We start from the raw sequence: 8,805 nt of genomic DNA, 5'->3' as shown, positions 1-8,805 counted from the left end.
AATTGCCTGGAGGTCTGGAGTATGGAAATAAGAAAGATGGTGTCTGGAATACAGGAGATACTTTAGGAAGTCTCTTTATGTTGCTGTGCTATGAGGTTAAGGCCAATAGGGAGGAAAACAAAACAAACAAGCAAAAAACAAGGAAGGCACAATAATGAAGAGCCAAGACCTTTCAAGGGTGAAGATGTGGGTCAGCTTTTATAGAAAGAACAAAAACATGTTTAGGTGCTTTTTGAGATTGGGAGAAATAGTAATAAGGAAGGCAATTATAAATATCACTTAACGATGCATGACCAGTAACAGCAAGGAGGAATGCAATTGACATGAGTGTTTCTGTCAATTTATTTTATTAAGAACACAACACACAATACAACACACACACACACACACACACACACACACACACTGAATATACACACATATTAAGGAAACATTTTAGTTTTCTATTTCTTTTTAGTGCTGTATAATATCAATTGAAATAATATTAGTGATTAAGTGTTGTAAATTTTTGCTATCATTTTTAGGATTTGCAATATTAAAAGACTAAATAATCCCCCAGAGACTTTGCCATATATTTAAAAGTAATAATACACTGAAGTTGTATGTGGATAATTATACCATATTTATGGAATTATGACATTGTTACTATTTTATGTTTGGAAATTAAGAGTTACATAAGATATGGTTTTTGTCAAGTGTACAAGGGTTAGACTTGTAAACTAATCTTGGTTTTTAATTCAAGTGTATTTAATACCCACTGCTGGATAATGGAATTTTTTGATGAGATTACTGAGCAGGAAGTCTCACCCTAAATGTGAGCTTCACCCATGGGCTCCTGCCCAGATAAAACTTTGCTTTTTTGCCTGTTTCCCAGCATTCTTGCTGACAAGTTCATCTATCTTGCTGCTGTACACTTCTTCACAACTCAGAGAAAATGAAGAGACCAGAGTCATGCTGTCTGCTCCCCTACTTACAGGCACCATTGATGTGAGAACAGTGTCCTTACAAAGAGCTGATATAGCATAGCAATAATATTCTTACCTTGTGGTATATTAAAATGATGAGGGAATGAATTAATGGATAAATGAATAAATGTGAATGTCAGATGCACATTCATCATTATCATAAAAACTCATAAAAGTTGGGTAAAAGTGAGAAGACAATGACTTGAAGAGTCAGCATGGCACCTAATATTAGGTTTTGAATGTACATTAAAATCACTCACCCATGCTAAACTTCTGTTTGAAACTCACTAATAAGGAACAAAACAATTGTTTCTTTTCTCAAACAAAATGTGATAATAAGAAAAATTACAATAAATATGATGCTATTGCACATTCAAATTTTTGAAATTTAAAGAAACTAATAAGCAACTCACAGTACCAAATGACCCAACAATGTTAGACATGAAAAGAAACAAAGAAAAAACAAAACCCCAAACAAAGGAAAAAACCTACCAACTATTCATAGCATCATTTTAAAGTCATCTTTTAAAACATGTTTGCAGATTATAAATGGTAGAATTGAAAGGTGTTTCTATTCCATTTTGTGCTTCAGACCCTAAAGCTATTGCTACATAGACCATTTTATAGCCCTGAGTAATAAATGATTAAACTTCATTAACAAGGCAACTAATTTAGCAAGCAGTGAGTGAGAGGAAAAAAGTCTTTAAGTATTTCCAGATAGTGAGCTTAAATTAGCCTTAATCTTTGGCAGGCAATGATTTATATGTTTTTGTAAATACAATTGTAGCTTTAGAAAGTTTTATGTTGGTTTGTTATGTTCTGAGAAATAGGCACTTCATCAACTTGTTCTAAGCACCAGAATGCACATAAATTGGAGAAAGTGGAGAGTTGGGATAATGATGAATTACACTTAGGTTCGTACAAAACTATCCTGAGTATTCAAATTTATTACATAGCAGGAGTTACTACATCTTCTTATGGCATTATCTAGGACAGCCAAAGCATCTAATAAATTTGTAAGGTGTTTCATATCCAGAAAACAGACTATACAATATGGAGTTTGATAAGACTCAAGCATACTGAACCTGCAAAGGAAGCATTACTCTTTGAAATATTCATTCTGCATCAGATTTTCAGATAGAAATTGGGTTGGAAATTGTTGCTAGCTTTTAAATGCATATAATAAACTAAAAATAGAAGTTCATCGGTCTTAAAAGATGCCATTCTTATGAGTGACACAAGTCTGAAGTGGCTGTGCAATGAAAATTGCACCTTTGAACCATTAATTCTGAAAATAGAGTATCTAAAACACCTCCCCAGCTGAATTTGTTGATGGAGGCTCATCCATTGTGACACAGGACTTCTTTGACTAATGATGCAGTGGCTTGGAGAAACAAAATGCATCTATGGAAACAGGTGATTTCACTTCCAAGAGGTAATAGAGATTCCAGTAACTAAAATAAAGAATAATCAAATTTTAATGGTATTAATTTCATGTAGAAGAAGATTGCATAGATCTTTAATTTCCTTAAAAGTAGAAGTACTTCAAAAGAAGTTTGGAAGAAATATTTTCATTACAGTATACCTCATGAAATTAAAGACATCATTTGGTATAATAAAAACAAAAACCTAGTCCACAGAGCAAAATGTGAATTTTACATAAAAGATCTTTTTTTGTATTCATGCATTTATTTATGGATGTATTTGTATTTAGGTGCATAACAATAAGAAAACAAGGACCCCTTTCCCTACAGTTGGCTTAGATGGTGTTGTGGTATAAAAGATCTTTTGAATTGCTATTCTGAATATCTCACGCTATGCCTAGCCCAATGTTAAATTTGAAACTGATATTATGGTATTGTTGGGGAAGGAGAATGCAACCTCCATATCACATGCCTTGAAGTCCCAAGACTCTCTCTCTCTCTCTCTCTCTCTCTCTCTCTCTCTCTCTCTCTGTGTGTGTGTGTCTGTCTGTCTGTCTGTCTGTCTCTCTCTCTCTCTCTCTCTCTCTGTGTGTGTGTGTGTGTGTGTGTGTGTGTGTGTGTGTGTGTGTGTGTGTGTGTAGACCAGTGGTAGATTTCAAATATGTGTAATTCTCTCTCTCACAGAGCATTAGAAGGACAGGCCTTGCTGCTCTATCCAGTTTTTTCATAAGCTATAGGAATCAAACTCAGATCTCTTTGGTTGTTCAGTGGTCAACCAATCAACTGAGGCATCTGCCCAGCTCCCACATGTTTATAAGGATTCAAATAGGAAGGACCTTGTCTCTATTTTGCATTAGAAGCAAGGATATTCTCCTACTCATGCTTTTATTCTTTAGTTTACCTACTCCATTTCCAATAGCTTCTTGTTAGGAGACAAAACAATGAATGAAAATTCCCTATGCTTAGCTGCCATTTCATGACTGTATGTATGCACAGGTTAATGTGATGAAAGGAAGAGACATGTTTGTCACAGATGATGCATTGAAATGCAGAAGAAGTCAAAGAGAAAACAGGTTAATGAGAGCTTAAAGGATACCCTACTTAATTAGTGCTTGAAGAGTGAAATTAAAGGTACAAGTGTTGCAAGTAGCCACCCTGAGGTTGACTAGGAAAGCAGCACCAGGTAGGATACCCCAAGAGAGAATGTGAATACATGTTCCTGGAAAGAATTTATGTGTGCAAAGATAGGTTGGATGATTAAAACTTCACTCATGCCGGGCGTTGGTGGAACACGCCTTTAATCCCAGAACTCGGGAGGCAGAGGCAGGCAGATCTCTGTGAGTTCGAGGCCAGCCTAGTCTCCAGAGTCAGTGTCAGGATAGGCTCCAAAGCTACACAGAGTAACCCTGTCTCGAAAAACCAAAAAAGAAAAAACTTCACTTAAGTGGAAAGATGGGGATGTTTCAGGTTCAGAACAAAATTATCTTGGGTAGTCAGTAATGCCCTTTATAGCCAGTTTTGTACTCCTCTATATGTGACAAGTTAATACTTTGTGACAATCAGGTTGTGTTTTTTTTTTGGGGGGGTGATATGAATAGACACCTAATTTCCAAGTATCAAAGAATGAAGAACGCTGTGAAATAGCATTCATGATCCTTGGCAGAAATTCTGTCCTTGTTTCTCCAATCTGCCTATTTAATGCAGACACCAATGTATTTGAAGTATTTGTTATTGTTCTTCAATTTTAGGATCACAACCTCTGCCATAAGTCAGGTTTGGCCACCTGCCCTCAGTAAGCTAATTAAAAGTATAAAAATAATAATGGAAAGCAGAAAAGGTAGATGTATTCAATGCGGCCATATTGGGAAGAGGGAAACAGATCTGATGTATCTTCAGGTTCCTGAAATGAAGATAAGTTGAAATAGACACATCTTAGTGCACATCTAAGCAGTCCTGGTCAAGGTGTGGTCCTGCAAACTTTAGAGTCATCAATGTCTGCTTCTACATTTCAGATCCTGTAAGGTGATCTGAAGAGTTGCTGGAACTGCATGAAATCTCAGAGATAATTGCTACCTCTAGATGGTGACTTTTTTTTCCAATGTAAGATTTCTGGGGGAATTTCCATATTTGGGGGCCCTTTGTTTCAATAGTGAGCAACATGTGTGTTATATATAATAGAGTCACATGTGTCTCTTAAAGAATCCTCATCTTTACCAGGCTGACTACCTTAGTTTGGCCTTCTTTGTTATGTTACCCTACACAGTTCATGAAATGGCTTCCTCATTGAAACATGATGTTTGAGGAAACTTAAAACTGTGTTCCTGGGCCATGCTCATGCATGTGTATTTGCCTCTAGAATGAGTCACCTCTTTATTCCTTTAATGTGAGAGCTGCTTCTTTTGAGATGGTTTGGAGCATCTGTAGTAGGTAGGGGCCCTGTTGTTCAGTGATGACTCATGTGATTCATGAGGTCAGAGTACCCAGGCACAGAACTAGACAGGCTATAGTGTGCAAAGTTTCACTCTCAAAAGGAGTTTTGATGGGCTTCATTTGAAATACGGATGTCTATAACAGTCTTATACTCAAATGAATTATGTGTGTGCTTCAACTTTCTACGTAAACTGAGTGGGCGAACAAAGGTTGCTGAATGTCACTGTTTCGAGGTTGACCTAACAATCACAAGGAACATTTCTAAGTCACACCTGTTTATTGCATTGCTGCTCTTCTGAGAGGCAGAAACCTGCGATTTCCTTCTAGTCAACCTACAACTTTCTATGTCCCTCATTCCCAGGCTGTGGGAAAAGAGAGAAGTAGACATTCTCATTGTTTTATCACGGATGGTTCTGCCTTTTAACAAAGAGCTTAATTGTAGCAGAGAGGTTGTTTTTCCTCCTTTATTCAAGGATGTAAATAATACCATTGGAATATATCACTAAGTTAGAAGGAAGTTCTAAAATATGTGTCAGTGTGTGTCTGTGATTTGAATACTTGGGCTATGATTTGACTTTTAGAGGAAGAAAATGATAAAGGGGAAGGTTTGCATATGTTAAATAGTGACTGGCTGCCGATGCAGATGGAATACTGTAAACAAAGGACACATGTTCCTTGGCAATCTTGGCCTACCAGAGTTTTGCACACAGGTGTTGCAAAGATGTACATTCAAGCATGCATTAACTACAGGAGGAGCCACTGCTGCTGGGGTCCTTTGTGGGACTGTCACAGTGCCTTTCTTTGTTCCTAAGAGAGACAAGGGATTTGGAAAATAGTAGTACTATGTACTTGGGGTGATAAAAAAGCATGTTCTGTCTCTGTGACAAAACAAACAAACAAACAAACAAAAAAACAGGTAGCTGCATCTTGTGTAGATGAGTGATTTACTACAAAGCCACTTTGCAATAAAAGGCATTCTGGGAAATGCACTCTGGTTCTCTTCAGAAGCTTTACAATTGTGCCCATGCAGGCAGTGTCAGGTGTGGGCTCTTTCTCATAGTGTGGGCCTCAAGTTGGCTCAGTCACTGGTTGGCCACTCCCACAGGTTCCACACTACCAGTACCCCTGCACATCTTGCAGACAGTACATATTGTATAGGTCAAAGGTTTTGTGGCTGTTTTGATATCCCAGTCTCACTGCTAGGAGCCTTAACTGGTTACAGAAGATAACTATTTCAGGTTCCATAGCCTCCATTGCTAGAAATCTTTGCTAAGATCACTCTTGTATATTCCATGGAGTTCCCACGGCACTATGTTTCTATATCACCCCCTCAAATAATCCCAGTTTCGGTTATCTTTCCCAGCACTCTCTCCTTTCATCCCTCCCACCCCCTACCTAATCCTTCCTGATCACTTTTCCACCTGTCCCCAGTATATCTGCAAAATCTATTCTACTTGCCTTTCACAGGGTTATCCATGCAACATCTCTTGAGCCCTACTTGTTACTTAGCCTCTCTGGGTCTGTGGATTAGAGCATGATTATCCTTTACTTAGCATTAATATTCCCTTATCAGTGAGTACATACCATGTTTGCCTTTTTAGGTCTGAGTTACCTCACTCGGGATGATCTTTTCTAGTGCCATCCATTTGCCTGCAAATTTTTTGATACCATGTTTTTTAACAGTCGAGTAATCCTCCATTTTGTAAATATACCACATTTTCTTTATCCATTCTTCAGGGGAGTTTATTTTCAGTCTACTTTGTTTTCAGTTTCAGGACAGTCTAGAGACCAAGGATAAAATCAAAAGGGCTGGCAAAAAAGTAAAAAGTTAATTAAATCATTCATATTGAAAATTTTCTATACTCATAGATCAGTGCTTATCCCAAGTGTCATCAGAGAAGTATCATCTACGAACTGATATGAATAGTTGTAGAAACTCACAGATAAACACTAGGCAGATCAAGGGAACCCCCACAGAAGAAGGGATGGAAAGACTGTAGGAGCCAGAACATGGTCCACAGAATCAACTATGCAGGGCTTATAGGAGCTCACAGAGACTGAAGCAAGAAACATGGACCCTGTATAGGTCTGAGCTATGTCCTTTACATATACCACAACCATGTATGTGGTGATATATTGTTTATGATTTATTAAAGCTTCTTTGAGGATTCAGAAAGGAAAGTCAGCCTTAAGATATAGAGATCATGCAGTGTCGGTACATGACTTTAATACCAGGACTTAGGAAACAAACATAGATGGATATCTCCGAGTTCAAGGCCAATACATGAGATTGAATCAATCTAAAAGAATAACAGAGCTCACACCTTTAATCTAGAGAGATATAAAAAATAGGAACAGGGTCTTCAGTGGTGAGTTTCATGAGTCTCTAGCAGTCTGAGTGACTCTGAGGAGCAGTGAAGTTAGGAGCAGTCTGAGATATGAGCTGAGGAAGACATAAGAGCTAGTGGCCAGCTGCTTTGCTTATCAGATCTTCACCTTGAAGCTTGAACTCCAATATCTATTTCTGGGTCTTTTTTCTTCGTGCTATGCTTTTATGGCTTGGTTGTTCTTGTGGGACTCCCAGCAGTGCGAATGTGGGTCAGTTATCTCTGACTCTTTTGTCTGTCCTTGGGACCCTTTATGTCCTACTGTGTTGCCTCATCCAGCCTTGATATGAGGGTTTGTGCCTAGTCTTATTGTAATACCTTAGGCCATGTTCAGGCCATGTTCTCTGGAAGGCCTGCTCTTTCTCTCCCCTCTCTCTCTCTCTCTCTCTCTCTCTCTCTCTCTCTCTCTCTCTCTCTCTTTCCCCCCTCTCTCTGAAGGGAAACAGATAACAGATCTGGGGTAGAGGAGAGGTAGGGTGATGTAGCCAGCCCCTAAGAAGGCGTGGCTACAAATGACGTAGTGGGACTGCATTTTCGGTTTCGGTTTCTCTTTGCTGCTTGCTATACAGACCTCTACCACACCAGCTGGCTAGGTTGCTCTGTAAGTAAGGCTTTTCCCCATTAAATACCCTTATATTTCTACCTGACTCAGTATTGGTAATTTCCCACAATAGGGTGAAGCTGGGTAGAGTGGAGACAGAAGACTGTAATATTTTAGAGAAAAATAAAAGAAAAAATGTGGTTCTTAGGGGAAATCTCAAAAATTTGCCATGAAATGTTTTACATGAAGAAACTAGGTTTGGCTTTAAAGCGATTCCAATACCTAAATGCAACATTGTGTACTAATTGTTAAGATTTAGACAATAATACTGCATGCTAAAATGTCTATGTATTTATTCATGCATTAAGGACAATACGTTGTTTGTATCTCTCTCATAGACCTTTAGAATATAGTCATCTAGAATGACTGAGAGTTTGTCACTTAAAACTAGTTAACAATACATTTCCTTCTAAGTATTCTTGTCACTGAACGCAAACAAAGGAAATGAAGAAATTTTGGGAGATGGTATTTCAACTTCCTGAACTATGTTGATAGTATCATGGATGTTTGCATATACTAAAATCTTCAAATTACACACAATAAACATGTACAGTTGTTGATATATCAAAGTGTATTTCAATAAGGCTTGCTTTTAAACAGCATGTAATGTATTCCTAAAAGGGTTTTGAGATTAGCTTTGCTTTACTGATGATAATTAGGTATCAGAATTTGGAGAAAAGATGTGGGGGCAGATTTCACAATCTGAATATTTAGGTTAGTCCTTTGTTTCTGAAGAGAGTTTTAAATAGCTTAGAGCCTTAGAAAAGGCTAGTTTTGAAGACTGTTTACAACATGGCTCAGCTGATGTATGTAACACTTTCTGATTTATAATCAGTGAGGAGAGTCACTAGAGGGGATCGAAAGCAACAAAGGGAATTTATGATCCAAGCTTTCATCTGTGAAATGCTAAAAGCACAATTTGGCTTCACAACTCTAAAATCTGATTCAGTTCCCATGATTCCACATCAGATCAGCCTGTAGGGGTAATGAGATGTGGA

The 8,805-nt window shown here is 37.9% G+C and overlaps 1 long non-coding RNA gene across 1 annotated transcript; it reads right to left on the bottom strand.

Annotated features, from left to right (window-relative positions):
* Positions 1–1,892: 1,892 nt before the first annotated feature.
* LOC118238704 lies at positions 1,893–7,744 on the bottom strand. The gene is made up of 2 exons (XR_004769717.1): positions 6,404–7,744; positions 1,893–2,419 (listed from the first exon to the last, which is right to left on the bottom strand). It is a non-coding gene; the product is annotated as an uncharacterized LOC118238704 (long non-coding RNA).
* Between the last annotated feature and the right edge of the window lie 1,061 nt (positions 7,745–8,805).

The sequence above is a fragment of the Cricetulus griseus genome, chromosome 4, assembly GCF_003668045.3.
Source record: "Cricetulus griseus strain 17A/GY chromosome 4, alternate assembly CriGri-PICRH-1.0, whole genome shotgun sequence".
Lineage (NCBI taxonomy): Eukaryota > Metazoa > Chordata > Mammalia > Rodentia > Cricetidae > Cricetulus > Cricetulus griseus.
The sequence above is the reverse complement of the archived record's forward strand: the minus strand, read 5'-3'. Positions and strand labels throughout refer to the sequence as shown.